The 18,283-nt window shown below is 38.0% G+C and overlaps 1 protein-coding gene across 1 annotated transcript in view; it reads left to right on the top strand.

The window, feature by feature from the left end:
- The window catches only part of LOC123533418 (uncharacterized), a 283,937-nt gene that overhangs the window by 254,351 nt on the left and 11,303 nt on the right, over positions 1-18,283 (top strand). Inside the window, exons 3-5 of the mRNA XM_053546852.1 lie at positions 458-629; positions 1,908-2,107; positions 14,908-15,111. The gene's annotated coding sequence lies outside the window, so the exon portion shown is untranslated. The remainder of the gene's footprint in view (positions 1-457; positions 630-1,907; positions 2,108-14,907; positions 15,112-18,283) is intronic.

Consider the following 18,283-nt stretch of genomic DNA (forward strand, 5'->3'; position numbering starts at 1 on the left):
AGCTTTTAATCTATAAAAAAAAAGATGCTCTGGATAAACACTAATCCCACAGGGGTCCGCAACGGACGAAGCGTACATTGATCATTTTGAAACTTCATCAAATCGCTCAAAATGTCATTTTTGATGTTGTCTGAGTGTCAGTATAGGCCTAAGATGTAAGATATAACCGTATTTGAGAGCTGCATACCTAGACATTTCAGAAATATTTTCAAAAAAATAAGTTTCGTGTAATAAATGTTGTTTCTACGGAAGCGTGAAAGGGCCATCAGACGCTAATACGTTTTAGTAGGCCTACGTTAAGGCTGCGGAAAGGATATGTAGGAACTGAATTGCATGAAGAGCACACACTTTTGGACAGTTCAACGTCTTTACTTACTGGGTTTGCGACCAGGATGGATCCAGACCAGCCTGCGCATCCTGCTCAAGTTCTTTATGTAGACTAATTTGAACCTTTCAGATGCTGTCAGCGAATAGGACTTGCATCGCAGGGAAGGACCGAGGGAATGGACTGGCTGGCCTGCTGACCGAGGGAATGGACTGGCTGGCCTGCTGACCGAGGGAATGGACTGGCTGGCCTGCTGACCGACTGGTGGAGGAGATAATAATAGCACCCTGCTGGCACACTGATGGTAAGAACAACAATAATAATATCCTGCTCATTTCTTAAGTAATTCTCTTAAATTGATAGCCATAACATTAGTAGAGTTTTCATTAAATATTGTTTTCAGGGACAGGCCGCGAAGTCTGGTGTGGATCCACGCTGGTCGCAAACCCACTATGTTGGTTTTCTCATGGCGGGGCTCATCTCTTTATGTTGGTTTTCTCGTGGCAAGGCTCATTTCTTAAGCCATTTTAAGAAATGAGCCGTGCCACGAGAAAACCAGCATAAAGAAATGAGCCCCGCCATGAGAAAACCAACATAGTGGGTTTGCTGGATTTCTCATGGCGGGGCTCATTCCTTTATGTTGGTTTTCTCGTGGCACGGCTCATTTCTTAAGCCATTTTAAGAAATGAGCCGTGCCACGAGAAAACCAGCATAAAGAAATGAGCCCCACCACGAGAAAACCAAAAATAATAATATCCTGCTCATTTCTGAAGTAATTCTCTTAAATTGATAGTCATAACATTAGTCGCGTTTTCATTAAATATTGTTATCAGAGACAGGCCGCGAAGTCTGGTGTGCATCCACGCTGGTCGCAAACCCACTGTGTTGGTTTTCTCATGGCGGGGCTCATTTCTTTATGTTGGTTTTCTCGTGGCAAGGCTCATTTCTTAGGCCATTTTAAGAAATGAGCCGTGCCACGAGAAAACCAGCATAAAGAAATGAGCCCCGCCATGAGAAAACCAACATAGTGGGATTGCTGGTTTTCTCATGCAGGGCTCATTCCTTCATGTTGGTTTTCTCGCGGCACGGCTCATTTCTTAAGCGGCCACGAGAAAACCAACATAGTGGGTTTGCGACCAGGATGGATCCAGACCAGCCTGCGCATCCTGCTCAAGTTCTTTATGTAGACTAATTTGAACCTTTCAGATGCTTAAGAAATTCTCTTAAATTAATAGTCATAACATTAGTCGAGTTTTCATTAAATATTGTTATCAGAGACAGGCCGCGAAGTCTGGTGTGGATCCACGCTGGTCGCAAACCCACTATGTTGGTTTTCTCATGGCGGGGCTCATTTCTTTATGTTGGTTTTCTCGTGGCAAGGCTCATTTCTTAAGCCATTTTAAGAAATGAGCCGTGCCACGAGAAAACCAGCATAAAGAAATGAGCCCCGCCATGCGAAAAAACCAACATAGTGGGTTTGCTGGATTTCTCATGGCGGGGCTCATTCCTTTATGTTTGTTTTCTCGTGGCACGGCTCATTTCTTAAGCCATTTCTTTATGTAGACTAATTTGAACCTTTCAGATGCTGTCAGCGAATAGGACTTGCGTCGCGGTGGACTGGCTGGCCTGCTGACCGAGGGGGGGAATGGACTGGCTGGCCTGCTGACCGAGGGAGGGAATGGACTGGCTGGCCTGCTGACCGAGGGAGGGAATGGACTGGCTGGCCTGCTGACCGAGGGAGGGTGGAGGGGATAATAATAGCACCCTGCTGGCACACTGATGGTAATAACAACAATAATAATATCCTGCTCATTTCTTAAGTAATTCTCTTGAATTGATAGCCATAACATTAGTCGAGTTTTCATTAAATATTGTTATCAGAGACAGGCCGCGAAGTCTGGTGTGGATCCACGCTGGTCGCAAACCCACTATGTTGGTTTTCTCATGGCGGGGCTCATTTCTTTATGTTGGTTTTCTCGTGGCAAGGCTCATTTCTTAAGCCATTTTAAGAAATGAGCCGTGCCACGAGAAAACCAGCATAAAGAAATGAGCCCCGCCATGCGAAAAAACCAACATAGTGGGTTTGCTGGATTTCTCATGGCGGGGCTCATTCCTTTATGTTTGTTTTCTCGTGGCACGGCTCATTTCTTAAGCCATTTCTTTATGTAGACTAATTTGAACCTTTCAGATGCTGTCAGCGAATAGGACTTGCGTCGCGGTGGACTGGCTGGCCTGCTGACCGAGGGGGGGAATGGACTGGCAATTTACCCCCTATGTTTAGAAAGTGTTGCATAGCAAATGGAACGTATGTTGGTTTTCTCATGGCGGGGCTCATTTCTTTATGTTGGTTTTCTCGTGGCAAGGCTCATGTCTTAAGACAATTTACCCCCTATGGTTAGAAAGTGTTGCATAGCAAATGGAACGTATAGATATTTGTTTCTTTTTTATCAGACTTTTGAGAAGTATTTATAAATTAGTAATATAACAGCTTGCAAACTAATTATGAACAGAATCATCAAATTAATCGAGCTGACCCTGTGTTACGAGTGACGAGATTAACTTTTATATGACGTCACATCATTATGACGTCATACTTTATGTCATACATTTATGACGTCACCGCTTAATCATAATTGAGCTAACTGAATTCGCTCGTAGAGATCAGAACGTGTTTTACGGTCCTACACATAAGTCAGTATGACTTTTTATCATATTTATGTTTTTGAAATGCTGTTTTCAACCGTTTGGCCCTGAAATAATTCGTATGTAATGGAACTGAAGTAGAATCTCTTATGTCACAATAATAGGGAGTGAAATGTAACAGCCAACCATATTTTATCGTAGATTCATGTATAGGCGATTTCGCTATATGTTTATATATTAATTGCTGCAGGTCGTGTTAGAATCATTGATAAAACATAATATGTTGATGTGCTTATAGAGAAATTGTTGTAAAACAACACACATTGCAGTAACAATATTCTTATACAGTATGCTAGTAAACAACTTGGTATCCAAAAACAAAATTTATTATCAACACAAAAGTTTCGAAAATTTTAACTGATCTGGATTTTAATGAAACATTTCAAAAGCAACGCAAGACATAAATAGGAGGTGTCAAGCAAACATTTCATTTGATGTTCCACAGTTTCCATTGAATATCGAGGCCAGATTTGTCCAATTCGGAACTGGATAAACAGAAAGTTACATTGAACCACATACTTTTGCTAAATATTTCCATTATACAATGTATTTACAAAGTATAACGTAATAGTGCTAGATATGTTTCATGATTCAATTAACAATATTTCAGTGGTAAATAACTTCCTTGTATTGATTGAATGAATTACCACAAGAAAAAACTGATGATTTCATAAATACAAAATTAACGGAAATAGAAATTATCAATTTGAATTTATCTATGTTATTTTTGTCATAGGTTTTAATTTTTTGTGGTGAAGATTTTGTCATTTGTAATATGACATAATGTAGATATTGCATTCCTGAGAGAGTGATATGAAAAATGTTCCGCATATAGCTCCCCGGTCTTGTTGCAACATGACCACGTAGTTGTTACTAGTAATTAATTTATATGATTTAAGATATTGAGACTGATTTCTAAAAAGCAACTTTAAATATAGAATAGTCCGTATCCACATTTTTTTCAGTAATGTGTGAGACGATGGCTCTAGGATTAGAACTCAGCATAAGTATTTATATAGTGAAAAACGAAAACCGAGCACGGCCACTAGCATCAAATTTTTATATTTGACTGAACAAAAAGATTTAGCAAAAAAAAGCAAAAAATGAATGTTGGGTTTGAAACCCGCACCTGACGGTCATGCTCAATGTGAGGCATTTGACAGAGAATGACAGACCGGTTAGAAAATTAAGTTACCGTTGAAACATCGTGACATTATCCATTATCGCGAGTTCTTTTAAAGAGGGTTACTGCGTTGTTTTTGTAGGGGCTTCTGCACAAACAAAACTAGAATTCTGTCAATAGCATACGAATGTCCCCAGTCAAATGTCGCAACACCGCTTAATGTCGCAGCAGTGTTTAATGTCACAAAATCATCTGCCACTGTATGTCGCACCTTTAACGTTACATATGTCGCAAGAACTTGCCCATCGTTATTTGTAGCAACACCACACAGCAAATAACGAAAGAAATAACTACCCTTACAGAAGAAAAAGGCCTGCTGCGTACTCTTGCTGTGTACATACAGCATATATGATGCGTACATGATGTGTACTGAAATCAAGGGCTTTAAATAGTACGCAGGATATACACCGCACATACACCGATAGTACGTTTGTAGTACACTTTTGACATGCAAATGAGCTCTGCCGCGTACTACTTGCTGCGTACATGCTGTGGACTACATAGTACACAGGATGTACGCTTGAGGAATTTAGTATGCAGGAAATAGTACACAGCATGTACGCGGCACATACACTTTTCACATTCAAATGAGCCTGCAGTGTACTACCCCAGCGGCGTACATGCTGTGTACTCCTGCGGCATACATTCTTTGTACTCCTGGCCCGAGTCCTGCGGCGTACATGCTGTGTACTCCTGCTGCATACATGCTGTGTACTCTTGTGGCGAAACTGCTGTGATAATGTAAATTCCTTACTCCACCAACTTTCTTATGCAAATGCTGATCATTTGGACAGAAAAAAACAGAAAAAAGATAAGTGACATGCATCAATAAGTATTTACCCATACCAAAATAATGTAGATTGATGTTATCAAATAAATTAGTATGCTTTTCTTCATCCACTTTTCAATGAAATAAATCAATTTTTGTAGCATGTAATTTGGTAAACATCTGAAGAAAATGGCGTAACTGCATCAAGGGGAAACAACTTTAATGCAACTAAATATAAGTGTTATAAATTTCAAAGTATCTGCGGTGTACATGCAGTGTACTATTTTCTTGTACAAGTCTCTCCTGCGTACATGCAGTGTACTCCTTAAATTTTCAGAGTCTGTGCTGCATACTTGAAGTGTACTACTGACCTCCTGCGTACATGCTGTGTACTCGTCGAAACAGTACGTGGCATGTACGCGGCATGCAGTGTATGTAAAATGTACTCCTCTGGCGTACTACTGTGTTTGCGGCATATACACAGCAAATACGCAGCATGTACGCCACAGAGGCTTGCTTCTGTAAGGGTAAGGTATGTTCAGGGGTCATAACAACCTGAGGTAAGATAAAGTGTGTACGTGCGTGCCAAAGTTTGCACTGAGTGGACTAATGAAAGGGTTTAGAAATTACATACTGTTCTGAACTGCATGTTTGTTTTTCAATGTAACTGATTTGATTTTTAAAGGTTTGGGCCTGGATGCGGTACTTGCCGCGCTACTTAGAATTGTTTTAGGTCTAAGCTACACTACAACATTTCATCTCGAGCACCAATATCTTATCTCGAACGCACGGGATCCTTTTTCGAATTGACGATGTCTTATTTCTATCACACGAAATTTTATTTCGATTGCTCGTAATAATTTAATTTAAAAATCATAACGTAGTCGCCGATAACTTTTATACACGATACATTTAAAAAAGACAATTGACCTGTCAAAAAATGAAGGCTTTACTAGCCCAGCCCAGTCCGGTCTGATTCGTTTAAGTAAAAGCTGCAACAAGTTATATTTTTGTAATAGGGAAATGTTTGATAAATGCGACATGAAACGGCCTTAATTGCCACCGAAGGATCGAACCCTTATATGTTGAAAGACAACCAGTCATAAATTGATGGACATGCGAGTAATACGAAATTCCACCGACTTTGATAACGCTTGTTCATATAAAGACGTGCACAAAGGAGACTTCAACCTGTTCGTGTTATCAATTATATATTAATTGTATATGCCCGCAGTCAATTAACCTGTCATCTGTCCTGTGTTTTGTACCGTGCAGTAGTAGAAACAGCAACTGCTAGTACTGCTACTGCTGCTGCTGCTGCTACTGCTACTACTGTTACTACTACTGCTACTACCCTGCTGCTGCTGCTACTACTACTGCTACTACAACTGCTAGTATTGCTTCTGCTGCTGCTACTGCTACTACTGTTACTACTACTGCTACTATTCTGCTGCTGCTGCTACTACTACTGCTACTACAACTGCTAGTACTGTTACTGCTGCTGCTGCTGCTGCTACTGCTACTGCTACAGCAACTACTGCTGCTACTACTGCTACTACTCTGCTGCTGCTGCTGCTGTTGCTGCTGCTACTACTACTACTACTACTGCTACTACTACTACTGCTACTACTCTGCTACTACTACTGCTACTACTACTACTGCTACTACTACAACTGCTAGTACTGTTACTGCTGCTGCTACTACTACTACTGCTACTACTACTACTGCTACTACTCTGCTACTACTACTGCTACTACTACTACTGCTACTACTCTGCTACTACTACTGCTACTACTACTACTGCTACTACTACAACTGCTAGTACTGTTACTACTACTGCTACTACTACTACTGCTACTACTACAACTGCTAGTACTGTTACTGCTGCTGCTACTACTACTGCTAGTACTGTTACTGCTACTACTACTACTACTACTGCTACTACTACTGCTACTACTCTGCTACTACAACTGCTACTACTACTGCTACTACTACAGCTACTACAACTGCTAGTACTGTTGCTGCTGCTGCTGCTACTACTACTGTTGCTACTACTCTGCTGCTGCTGCTGCTACTACTACTGCTACTACTACTCTGCTGCTGCTGCTGCTACTACTACTGCTACTACTACTCTGCTGCTGCTGCTGCTACTACTACTGCTACTACTGCTACTACTCTGCTGTAGCGTTAAAAAATGCCATTTAGGATTAAGTAGTTGAATTTATCATTGATTATTGAGCATTTATCAACTGGCCATTACCATGGTACACTGGACTTTCATAATGCAACATACCAAATGCTATATACATGTGCCTGTGGAAGGCTGATGCGCCTTTCTAATTGGCAAATTGTTAATGAAAAATGCTTTTTACCAAATGCTTGAATCATATATTGGCTGTCAAACGGTAATAATCAGTGGATGAATGCATTCTTTATATAGTTTATACTCATTGTTCATCGCTGTATGTGATATTTTAGTAAGCATTTTACAGCAGAAAGTTACGGTTCCATGTCCCCATAATAGGTGCAACGTATTACTGCTTCAAATCAGTCAGGTAGATTTTTTTCAAAGGAGTAAAGTGACATTCATTAGTTGAAAAAAAAACTGATCATATATGTATAAAGCTCAATTATTTGAGAATTACCATTTATCATTTGACTATAAGAATTAGTTTGTATAAAATTTAGCATTTGACAGTAACCATTTTGTATATAGTAGTAGTTGCAGCAGAAGTAGTAGCAGTAGTAATAATAGCAGCAGCAGCAGCAGCAGTAGTAGTAGTAGTAGTAGAAGCGGTAGCAGTAGCAGCAGCAGCAGCAGCAGAGTAGTAGCAGTAGTAGTAGTAGCAGCAGCAGCAGAGTTGTAGCAGTAGCAGTAGCAGCAGAGTAGTAGTAGTAGTAGTAGTAGTAGAAGCGGTAGCAGTAGCAGCAGCAGCAGCAGCAGAGTAGTAGCAGTAGCAGCAGAGTAGTAGCAGTAGTAGTAACAGTAGTAGCAGCAGCAGCAACAGATTAGTAGCAGTAGTAGGAGCCGCAGCAGCAGAGTAGTAGCAGTAGTAGTAGCAGCAGCAGCAGCAGATTAGTAGCAGTAGTAGTAATAGCAGCAGCAGAGTAGTAGCAGTAGTAGTAGCAGTAGTAGCAGCAGCAGTAGCAGTTGTAGTAGCAGTAGTAGTAGCAGCAGTAGCAGAGTAGTAGCAGTAGTAGTACCAGCAGCAGCAGAGTAGTAGCAGTAGTAGTAGCAGTAGTAGCAGTAACAGTAGTAGTAACAGTAGTAGCAGTAGCAGCAGCAGCAGCAGTAGCAGTACTAGCAGTTGTAGTAGCAGTAGTAGTAGCAGCAGTAGCAGAATAGTAGCAGTAGTAGTAACAGTAGTAGCAGTAGCAGCAGCAGCAGCATTAGCAATACTAGCAGTCGTAGTAGCAGTAGTAGTAGTAGCAGCAGCAGCAGGGTAGTAGCAGTAGTAGTAACAGTAGTAGCAGCAGCAGCAGCAGTAGCATTACTAGCAGTTGTAGTAGCAGTAGTAGTAGCAGCAGTAGCAGAAGAGAAGTACCAGTGGTAGTAGTAGCAGTAGCAGCAGCAGCAGCAATAGTAGTAGCAGTAGCAGTAGTAGAAGCAGTGGCAGCAGAGTTGTAGCAGTAGCAGTAGCGGCAGCAGTAGCAGAGTAGTACCAGTAGTAGCAGTATCAGTAGTAGCAGTAGCAGCAGCAGCAGCAGCAGTAGCAGCAGTAGCAGAGTAGTACCAGTAGTAGCAGTAGCAGCAGGAGCAGAGAAGTAGATATACTCATTGTGGAAGCATGCACGGATGATATTTCACGCGGCTATGTATGTAAAATCATATGTCTATTGTAAAAGCATGTACTGATGACATTTCACGTGGCTATCTGTGAGGATGCATATGACCAAATACACTCACTGTAGAAGCCTGCACTAAAAATATTTCACGTAGCTATCTGTGACGATGTATGTCACTAAAAATAGTCACTGGCAGTAGCAATAACAGTAGCAGCAGTAGTAGTAGTAGAAGTAGCAGTAGTAGTAGCAGTAGTAGCAGCAGCAGCAGTAGTAATAGTAGCAGTAGCAGAGTAGTAACAGCGGTAGCAGTAGAAGTAGTAGCAGTAGCAGTAGCAGTAGTAACAGCAGCAGCAGTAGCAGTGTAGTAGCAGAAGCAGTAGCAGTAGTACTAGCAGTAGCAGTAACAGTAGCAGCTGTAGTAGTAAAATTAGCAGTAGTAGTAGTAGTAATAACAGCAGCAGTAGTAGTAATAGTAGTAGAAGTAGCAGTAGTAGTAGTACCAGCAGCAGCAGCAGCAGCAGCAGCAGCAGCAGAAGCAGTAGCAGAGTAGTGGTAGTAGTAGTAGTAGTAGAAGTATTGATCGTACACTCTTGAGTCCTCTCCCTGGAAAGACCAGTACTGGTGAATTATGATTAGGCTCGATCGTGACCTCAGTTGGACTCGAATCTTCGACTCCCGGGTCAAGCGGCTATCGACATTTTCAAAAGCTATAACAATACAAATTAAGTTTTCTAATTAATTAAAGGGTGATTCAGGACAAATATAGTATCGAAGGTAATTTAGTAACTTTTACAAGCCCTTAATACTGAACAAGAACTGGAATTTCGAACTTATGATGTGCTGTTTTGGCTGTAACGGTTGGATATTCGTTATTCTAACATGGCTCAGATTGATTTCCAGTTAAACAAAGAAGAAAATCAAACGCAATATATCCTGCGATAAACAACGGTTGACGCAGGGACCGGTAAGAAGAGCATTATGACGTCAATTTTGACGTAAATGTAGCCGCCTGACGTCCGATACATTACTCCATCGCGTAAATTAATTCCAGCATAATATTTATTGAAATATATCAACGTGTATGTCAGAATGAAAACAATCAAGGCCTTCTTGTGATTTATCGTCTAATTTATCACGGTTCATCGTTCAGATGCTTCAGTATTAAACCACTCGGGCGTTCAATTCCTACGCATCTGAACTCTGAACCGTGGTAAATTAGACGATAAACAATGCGAAGGCCTTGATTATTTGTTAATTATCACATGATTGACGTTGTAATAAAGCCATTACATAAAAATGATAATACACTAGTGTAATAAACCTTTGACTTCGACGTCGTTTAAAGGAAAGGAGACGTTGGTCAAATTGACTTGTTTTAATAGTTAAAGAAGGAAGAATTTTTGATGTTCGGCAGGAAAAATTATCATGTGATAAAAAAAAATATTACATTGTGACTTTCCACATTGAATTTATTAAAGTCGTTGAATAAAAATTGATAAAATGCTCGCAGAGCCTCGCATTAATATAATTTTAATTCAACGATTTTAAAAAATTCAATATGAAAGACACTCATGTAATCCTCTATTTCTCAACTTTAAAGAGAGTTTATTTGAAAATGTGTGCATTTCCGGGCAAAGCGTTCGCTTTTTTGTGGATACTGTATTATGATTATGGACTAGCCCCTAGACTATACATATTTTTTTACATTTTTAAAATTGAACGTAACAACTGAGACAGTCTATATCCTATGGCCAATATGAAATTTAACATCATCCTCTGTGAAAATCTGTAGAATAGACTGGCTTTGTCTCTATAAAATTTGGGGTTCGTCAAAAAAGGTGAAAAATGCAAAAAATATATTTAATTATCAGTCCTGTGGTAGTCTACTATGATTAGGCATGCGAATAAAATTCGATTATTAAGCGATCACTATTACAAGTAAAATGATCTTAGTCTGGAAGTGATCTTTTTACACCATCCCTCGACAAGAATACGACTAATCCATTCAACTGAAGCGTGCGTCCCCTGAAAAAATATTTTCAATTTTAAAGTGACTGATTTATATTCATCAAATGTGAAAGAAAAGAAAAATGGACGGGGAAACAATTCTAACAAATGACTTTTCAACTGAAATTTTGGGCGTAACATCAAATGGCGCTAAAAAAATTAATGTCTACTTTATTAAGAAATCATAAAAAACAAAATAGTAAGTACGGACGTGCCCAACTATGTATCTGCATGTTTCGCCCCAAATTTAGGTCATTTAGACAGTAATCTTCATCATCATAAATCAATGCGAAGGAACTGATGTACTTATATAGGCCAATCGGGTTCAAGTTTTACTGAAAAGTATTCATCGTTTTAGTTTAAAATCAGTTTTTAAAAAAGCAGCATTTGCCAATTTGACCATTTCATCAGCCGTTGTCCACAGTGAACGCATACCGCTAAAATTTCTACGACTATTCTTAAATGTCAGGTCTTATTTTTACTCTGTTGTTTTAAAAAGTAAAGAAATTTTTTCCTATGATAGGTATGGCAGATAAAAATGAAAGAATTTTTCCGTATAATATGGCCGCTAAATGGTTTCACTGAGTTACCAACTGTTGCTACATTTGAACTGATTTGAAAATTCTAACAAGTCTGAAAGAACCTGCCTGCTTTGAATAGAAAAAACCTGCCTAATACTGGTGCTATAATTATATTTACGACATTGTTATGAAAAACGTCTGCATTAATTTTTTGTTAGCCACTGTACTGTACTCCAAAGTACTAGAATAGCAAATTGCAACACAATATCAAAGGGTTTTCCCAGAAAAAAAACTGCATACAATCAACCACTATCCAATGGAAAACGTCCATTTTCAACCACTGCTGCATAGGGACATTGCATTTTAACCTCTACTGCATACGGACACGTGCTTTAACGATCACTACTGCATACAGAAAAGTGCATTTCGACCACTACTTATACAGACAGGCGCATATAAATACACGTGCATTTCAACCATTCCTGAAGCAAACGCAACACAGAAATAGCAATCATGTAGCCAAATATTTAGGGTTGCGCATGATACGCAAAGTACAACAGGTATGCAACTTAAACCCCAGCCCCTAAATTGCGTTTTAATGAATTTGGATTTTGAAAAGCCCCAATTGTAATTTCCCTTTTTGAAAAAGATAATGCTGCACGCTATTTTGGTGATCTAATTGCAACCAATGTTTCACGGCTGCATTCGATATTAGAGCTAATAGAGTAAGGCAGATTCTGTGTGTAATAACTTAACTCTCCCCTACATAGGTATCTCGTACTTAGAACTTTCGAAACCAGTGAAAGGAGCAATTAGTGGAATACAAAACTCTCAGACCACTCAAATTTCCAGTCACATGTCTAACGACGTAAAGTTCGAGTCCTTTAATGTACAATCCAGTTGTTTACTGCCCACAAAAAGGGGTTGTTTCCGCAAAAAAAATTTCGTAATATTGGCATACAGATCTACGCCATAACGATAAATAAAATATTGCCTGTACAACGTAAGTTTCCAAACAAAAAATGATATTTATGGACTTTGTTTACAATATTCCGTTTTAATGTCTTTTTGTGGAGAGGACCATTAGCAAATTTTTGATATATCTCGTGGCCAAACCCTTTTGGGAAAAAATGTTACTAAATTTTTCCCCAAATTGTAATTAATATTAACAATAAATATTATTAAATAAAAAATAGATAGTTTAAAATATACAAAGTTTATATTTACGTGTGTATAAACTAATGTAGAAGTTAAATTGAAGTTATATCGAATGGATTTGCAACAAGAAACGCATAAAAAATTAAAAACCCGACTTAATCCTGGTCTTGGAAAACCGAAAATTTTAATGCCATCCAAGTATGAAATTGTTGGGAATCCTTTAAAAACTTTGTCTTGTTAAACTTTTAGCAATCAAATTTTTGAAAAAATGGCCATTTGGAACTAGGCAAACTGCCCATTAGGAATCACAGCAAAACAGACACATTTAAAATGTTTAATCATCTATGTCCCAAAGGGTCAATTTATCTACCAAATCACTAAACAAATTTCGTTTTTTTTTTTTTCAACAAAACAGGTTTTGTCCTCACGAGTATGTTAAAGCAAAATGTAAAACAAAGATCAAAAGTTATATCAATCGATAATAAATATGACATTACAAATAAATTTTTTCTATACTTTTCATTTTTGTTGTCTTTTTTTTTTCTTCTTTTTTTTTAGAAATAGGTTAAAAGATACATAAACTTCACCAAAGGCTTCAGCATTTTTTTTTTTTTTTTTTTACTCAAACATCTACAATCTGTGGAAAGACATAATAAACGGGCAGTTTTAAAGCTTTTTTATCTGAGTCTAACTGTCGCTTGATACCAGGAGTCTTTTTTTCTCTTTACAAATAACGAAATTAACGGTACAAAATTGATGTAAATAAGTGGTTTAGTGAATTCTGCGATGTTTCGGGCCAAAGTGACAGTTTAATTGCATGAGTGCTTGGAAAAGACAATCGCGTACTGGATAAAGAGAGTTTTAGATGCGAGCAACTTGCTGACGAGTGCTGAGTATTTAACAGGTATTTTAAATTGGCCACATCTTAGTTACTATATTTAGCGCGGGGTCGTACTAATTGATAATAATCATTTAGCTTTAAGTAATTCCATTTAGCTTTGAAGCCCAAATTCGAATTTAGTACGACCCAGGGTCGCTAACCCAAATTTATATGACCCAGGGTCAGACATTTCTAATTTAGTATGACCCTGGTTGTGAATTAGCTTTAAGCTAATTATATTTAGTACGACCCTGGGTCAGACATATTCTATATATAATCATACTAAATCGAATTAGTACAAACCCTGAATTAAGATAAACCCCATTTAGCTTTAAGACAATTGGAATTAGTACGACCCTGGTCAGACATATTCCAGTTAGTATACCCGGGTCAGACATATTCCAATTAGCTTTAAGACAATTGGGAATTAGTATGACCCTAAATTAAGATAAATCTATTTAGTTTTAAAGGGACAATTCGAATTAATACGACCCTGGTCAGACATATTCCAATTAGTATGACCCTGGTTCAGACATATTCCAATTAGCTTTAAGACAATTCGGAATTATAGACCCTGAATTAAGATAAATCTATTAGCTTTAAGAACAGTTCGAATTAGTACACCATGGGTCGACATATTCCAATTAGTATAAACCCTGGGTCAGACATATTCCAATTAGCTTTAAACAATTCGGAATTAGTATGACCCTGAATTAAGATAAATCCATTTAGCTTAAAGACAATTCGAATTAGTACGACCCGGGGTCGAAAATATTCCAATTAGTATGACCCTGGGTCGGCCCATTTTCCAATTAGCTTTAAGCTAATTCCGAAATAGTATGACCCTCAATTAGGGCACCCAAACTTTAGTACGACCCTGGGTCGGACATAGTTACAACTAGTATGACCCTGGGTCGGACATATTCTGATATGTCTAAACCCGGTCGTACTAAATATGAAATACTTTAAGCTAATTTCTGAACCTGGTTCATACTAAATACAATATGTCCGACCCTGGGTCGTACTAAATGAAATAGCTTTAAGCTAATTCTCAACCAGGGTCATACTAATTGGAATATGTCTGACTCTGGGTCATACTAAATCGAATTGTCTTAAAGCTAAATCGGCATTTTCGACCCTAACGGTATGCCATATATGTCTGTACTATGTATGACAAAATCAATAAAAATATCCTAAATAACTATGTTTCTATGGTATATCTGTCATACCCTTGAAAGCCATGACAGAATAAGCAGTGAGTTTATTTTGCTATTTAACATAAACTGTTCAATGGCATAAGAAGAATCCAAACATTTCCAACATGGAAAGAAAATCAAATGATGTAAATAACCTGTTTTCTAGCTAAAATGATTATTGTTCATCATGTCTATACCTTCATTACACCATTATTTGTTTTCTACAATATGATTAGGCCCTCAAATGTCTACCATACAGTGTTATAAAGGTTACCTCACTGATCAAAATATATATCAGTAATTAAAGCCAGCTAAATGCTAATAGATAGTAATTGGGTTATTAAATGAAAACTTGTTTAAAAGTTAAGAATATTTTCAGGTTGACAACCACAACTATGTATGGCTCCCAGACTGGCCTGGAGCCCCAGGACCACTCATGTATCGCCATCCAACACGACCATATGGAATTCAGGCCCTGCAAGATTTCCTCAGTGAGGCAGAGGTGGTCATGGGTAGAAACTACTGGCCATTTATCCTCTCTTTAGGTGCAATGGTGTCCATGTGCAACTATAAAGGAATACAGGTAATAATTGACATGCTATACTGTATACTGCTATATAGTTTAGGAATTGGAACTATTTTCAAGCTGCTGATTTTTACAAGTTTTATCAGGTTTACAACTACTAAAAAAGAAACTGGAAACTAGTTGCCAGTATTTAACAATGGCAACACTTTAGGCCAGCAGTTCTCATTATAAAACATAAAACCAGTGTCAACTTCAGTTGTTACATACAATGAGGATTTCAATACAAATCACACTGGCCATAGCTTTATCAGATCAAGGGTTCCAAAGTTGTTTGGGGGCGGTGAATTTAACCCGACAGATGGAGAAATAGGCGATACTACAAAATTTTCCGGAATTGTAAGTATGAGTTAAAGGAATTTCTACCCTTAGATAACGAATCAAATGAAAACTGGTGAAACCTGAAAACGCAAATGTGTCTATAATTTTAGCACAAAGTGGGCTATTTAGCTGAGATTTGTGCCGTTTTTTTTAAACACTTCTGTACAGTCCGGCGGGGGAAGGAGATTTTTGACAGTTTTTGACAATATCGCCTCAAATTTAGTGTTTTTTTTTGGGAGCAAGTAACTGTTAAAACACTGTTTATGTAAAGGCTACCTCTTAAAACAAAGCGTGTTATTTTCATAGAATTTTTCTGGGTTGTTTCTGAACAATCGGCCGAAAACCTAATAAAAACGCCGTTTCGAGTTTGGGGCCTAAGCAACGCAATCAAGTGGATACCGTTTTGTGTTTTACTTGCGAAGTCTTATTCGTCTTAAAAACAGTCATTATTTTCAAAGTCTAACAATGAATAAATTAATTTGGAGAGTTTTAATCATCATAATGATTCCGCCATTTCTAATATATTGTACTTTACATTTTTATGCTCACTTAACATTTCACATATTTTGCGGGCATTGTCAAAAAACATCAACACATTTATAAACAATAAAGCAAGGATGAACATCGAACAATACATTGAGTAAATAATAGTATTAGTTCGTTAAAACAAGAACCAGTTTCACGGATATTTTTCTCCTCCACGAATGGAACGAACAGCATGCCGAAATCGGGTGACTCTTTAAATCAGTATAGTTACAGTTGGTCACTTTTAATCCCTTAAAACCAATAACATTGTGATTTCAAATTTCTGATTTGTGGTGCATTTTAAGCTGTTTATACAAAATAAATAAAGTTTGGTCCATGATAAAAGTATTGATCAGTTGTTTGTATATATTTTCATTCATAAATTTCCCGGGGAAACGTTCATTCATTTTCAGAGAGATAAATCACAGAGACCGTTAAAATTGGCCAGGGAAAAGGCAAGATTTTATTTGTCCCTCCAGAAAACAAAAAACGATTAATAAAACTCTATGGCCGCCGTTTAAAAATGAAAATACAAATGAAATACAGACACCAATGAAAAAAATAGTAAAAACTGTAACAAAGTCTCTCTTAGTATGCTAGTCCGTTTATTTTCTTTCATTGGTGTCGTATTTCATTTGTACATTTATACATTGATACCACACCCATTAAAATCCGTTCACTTTAGCTGTGTCTATCCCTCGCTACTATGTATACTAATACAAAAAAAGGTTTGGAAGAAGGTCAGCGTAAAGCCGTTGAAATACGGTCCTATAAATTTAAAAATCGTTGTACTCTTGGCATAGGGTTTTAAAGACATTTTTGATGATATTGTTCTGTTTTATGGCATAATGAAATATCTTTTTCGACAGTTTTTACTTGGTTAAGAAATTCAAATGTGGGTTAGTTTTCAACAGAAGAATGAACCACAGGCCGTCGGGCCCAAAACAGCAACGTTTGCCAAGATGGTGCCTAGAGTGGGAAAAAAATAGTTGCTACTGAAGCAAGATACTCCGCTAGGCAAATAGCTAGTATGATTGGCATCTCATAACAGCAGCTCATACAATTCTGAAACGTAATTGAAAATGAGGGAAAATTCCCCATCTTTGACAGATGAGCAGAAAAAAGGGCCCCGTGCAATGCGCAAACTTGTTTGCTTAAATAGTTTCCAAATTACAATGCACGATCTTTCGCAAAAGTCGTCACTGGTGACGAGACATTAGTTCACTTTTTCCGAACCCAAACGAAAAATTCAGAACAAAAAAATATGGGCAACAAAGTCTGACAAAAGACCATGCATGCAAAGCGGACCATGAGTGTCAAGAAGGTAATGTATGCCATATTCTTCACAACACGGTCCTGCCATTCAGGTTGCTGTTTCCTAAAGGCAAATCCGTAAATTCGAAGTTAAACAAGACTAAAGGTTTTCGAAAACTGAAGAAATATTTTAAAACTCGAAGACCCGCAACTGGTTGGCCAATGTTTAGATTGCACAATGAAAATGCGTCATCACACAAGGCGTCTATTGTACAAGACTTTCGAAGCAGGAAAAGGTTGTTGTGCTCCCTTTAATCACCCTCCTTATTCGCCTGACCTTGCCCCGTGTGGCTCTTTTTGTTCCTTAGGCTCAAGAATACCTTTCTGGTCGAAAACTTTGTGCAGCGCAAAAAACCTCGGTTTCTGCAATAATTCCAGTGTCTTCATAGTATACCTAGAAAATACACGAAAGGCTTCAAGGATTGGATTAGAAACTGAAATTTTTGCAAATCTGTTGGAGGGGAATACTTCGAGGGGACCAAATAAAATTTCATTGAAATCTATCAAAGGGTACATTTTTATGTGCTCAATGCATTCATATTTGAACAATCCTCATAAAGAGTCTACCCGCTTTTGGCATGCTGTTCAGTATACAATTCGTGGAGGAGATAAATGTCCTTGAACTGGGTTCTTGTTTTTACAAACTATTACTATCATTTACTTAATGATATTGTTCGATGTTCATCCTTGCTTTATGTTTTTGTGTTGATGTTTTTGACAATGCAAACATATGTTAAATGTTAAGCGAGCATAAAAATGTATTATATATATTTAGTACAAGATATTTGAAAGGCGGGATCATTATAAGATATAAAACTCACTAAATTTATTCATTGTTAGGCTTTAATGACTGTTTTTAAGACGGATAAGACTTCGCAAGTAAGAACAGAATGGTATCCACTTGATTGCGTTGCATAGCGACCCACTCGAAACGGCGTTGCATTAGGTTTTCGGCCAATTGTTCAAAACAACCCTGAATAATTCTATGAAAATACACACGCTTTGTTTTAGT

Source organism: Mercenaria mercenaria, chromosome 6 (genome assembly GCF_021730395.1).
Source record: "Mercenaria mercenaria strain notata chromosome 6, MADL_Memer_1, whole genome shotgun sequence".
NCBI classification, from domain to species: domain Eukaryota; kingdom Metazoa; phylum Mollusca; class Bivalvia; order Venerida; family Veneridae; genus Mercenaria; species Mercenaria mercenaria.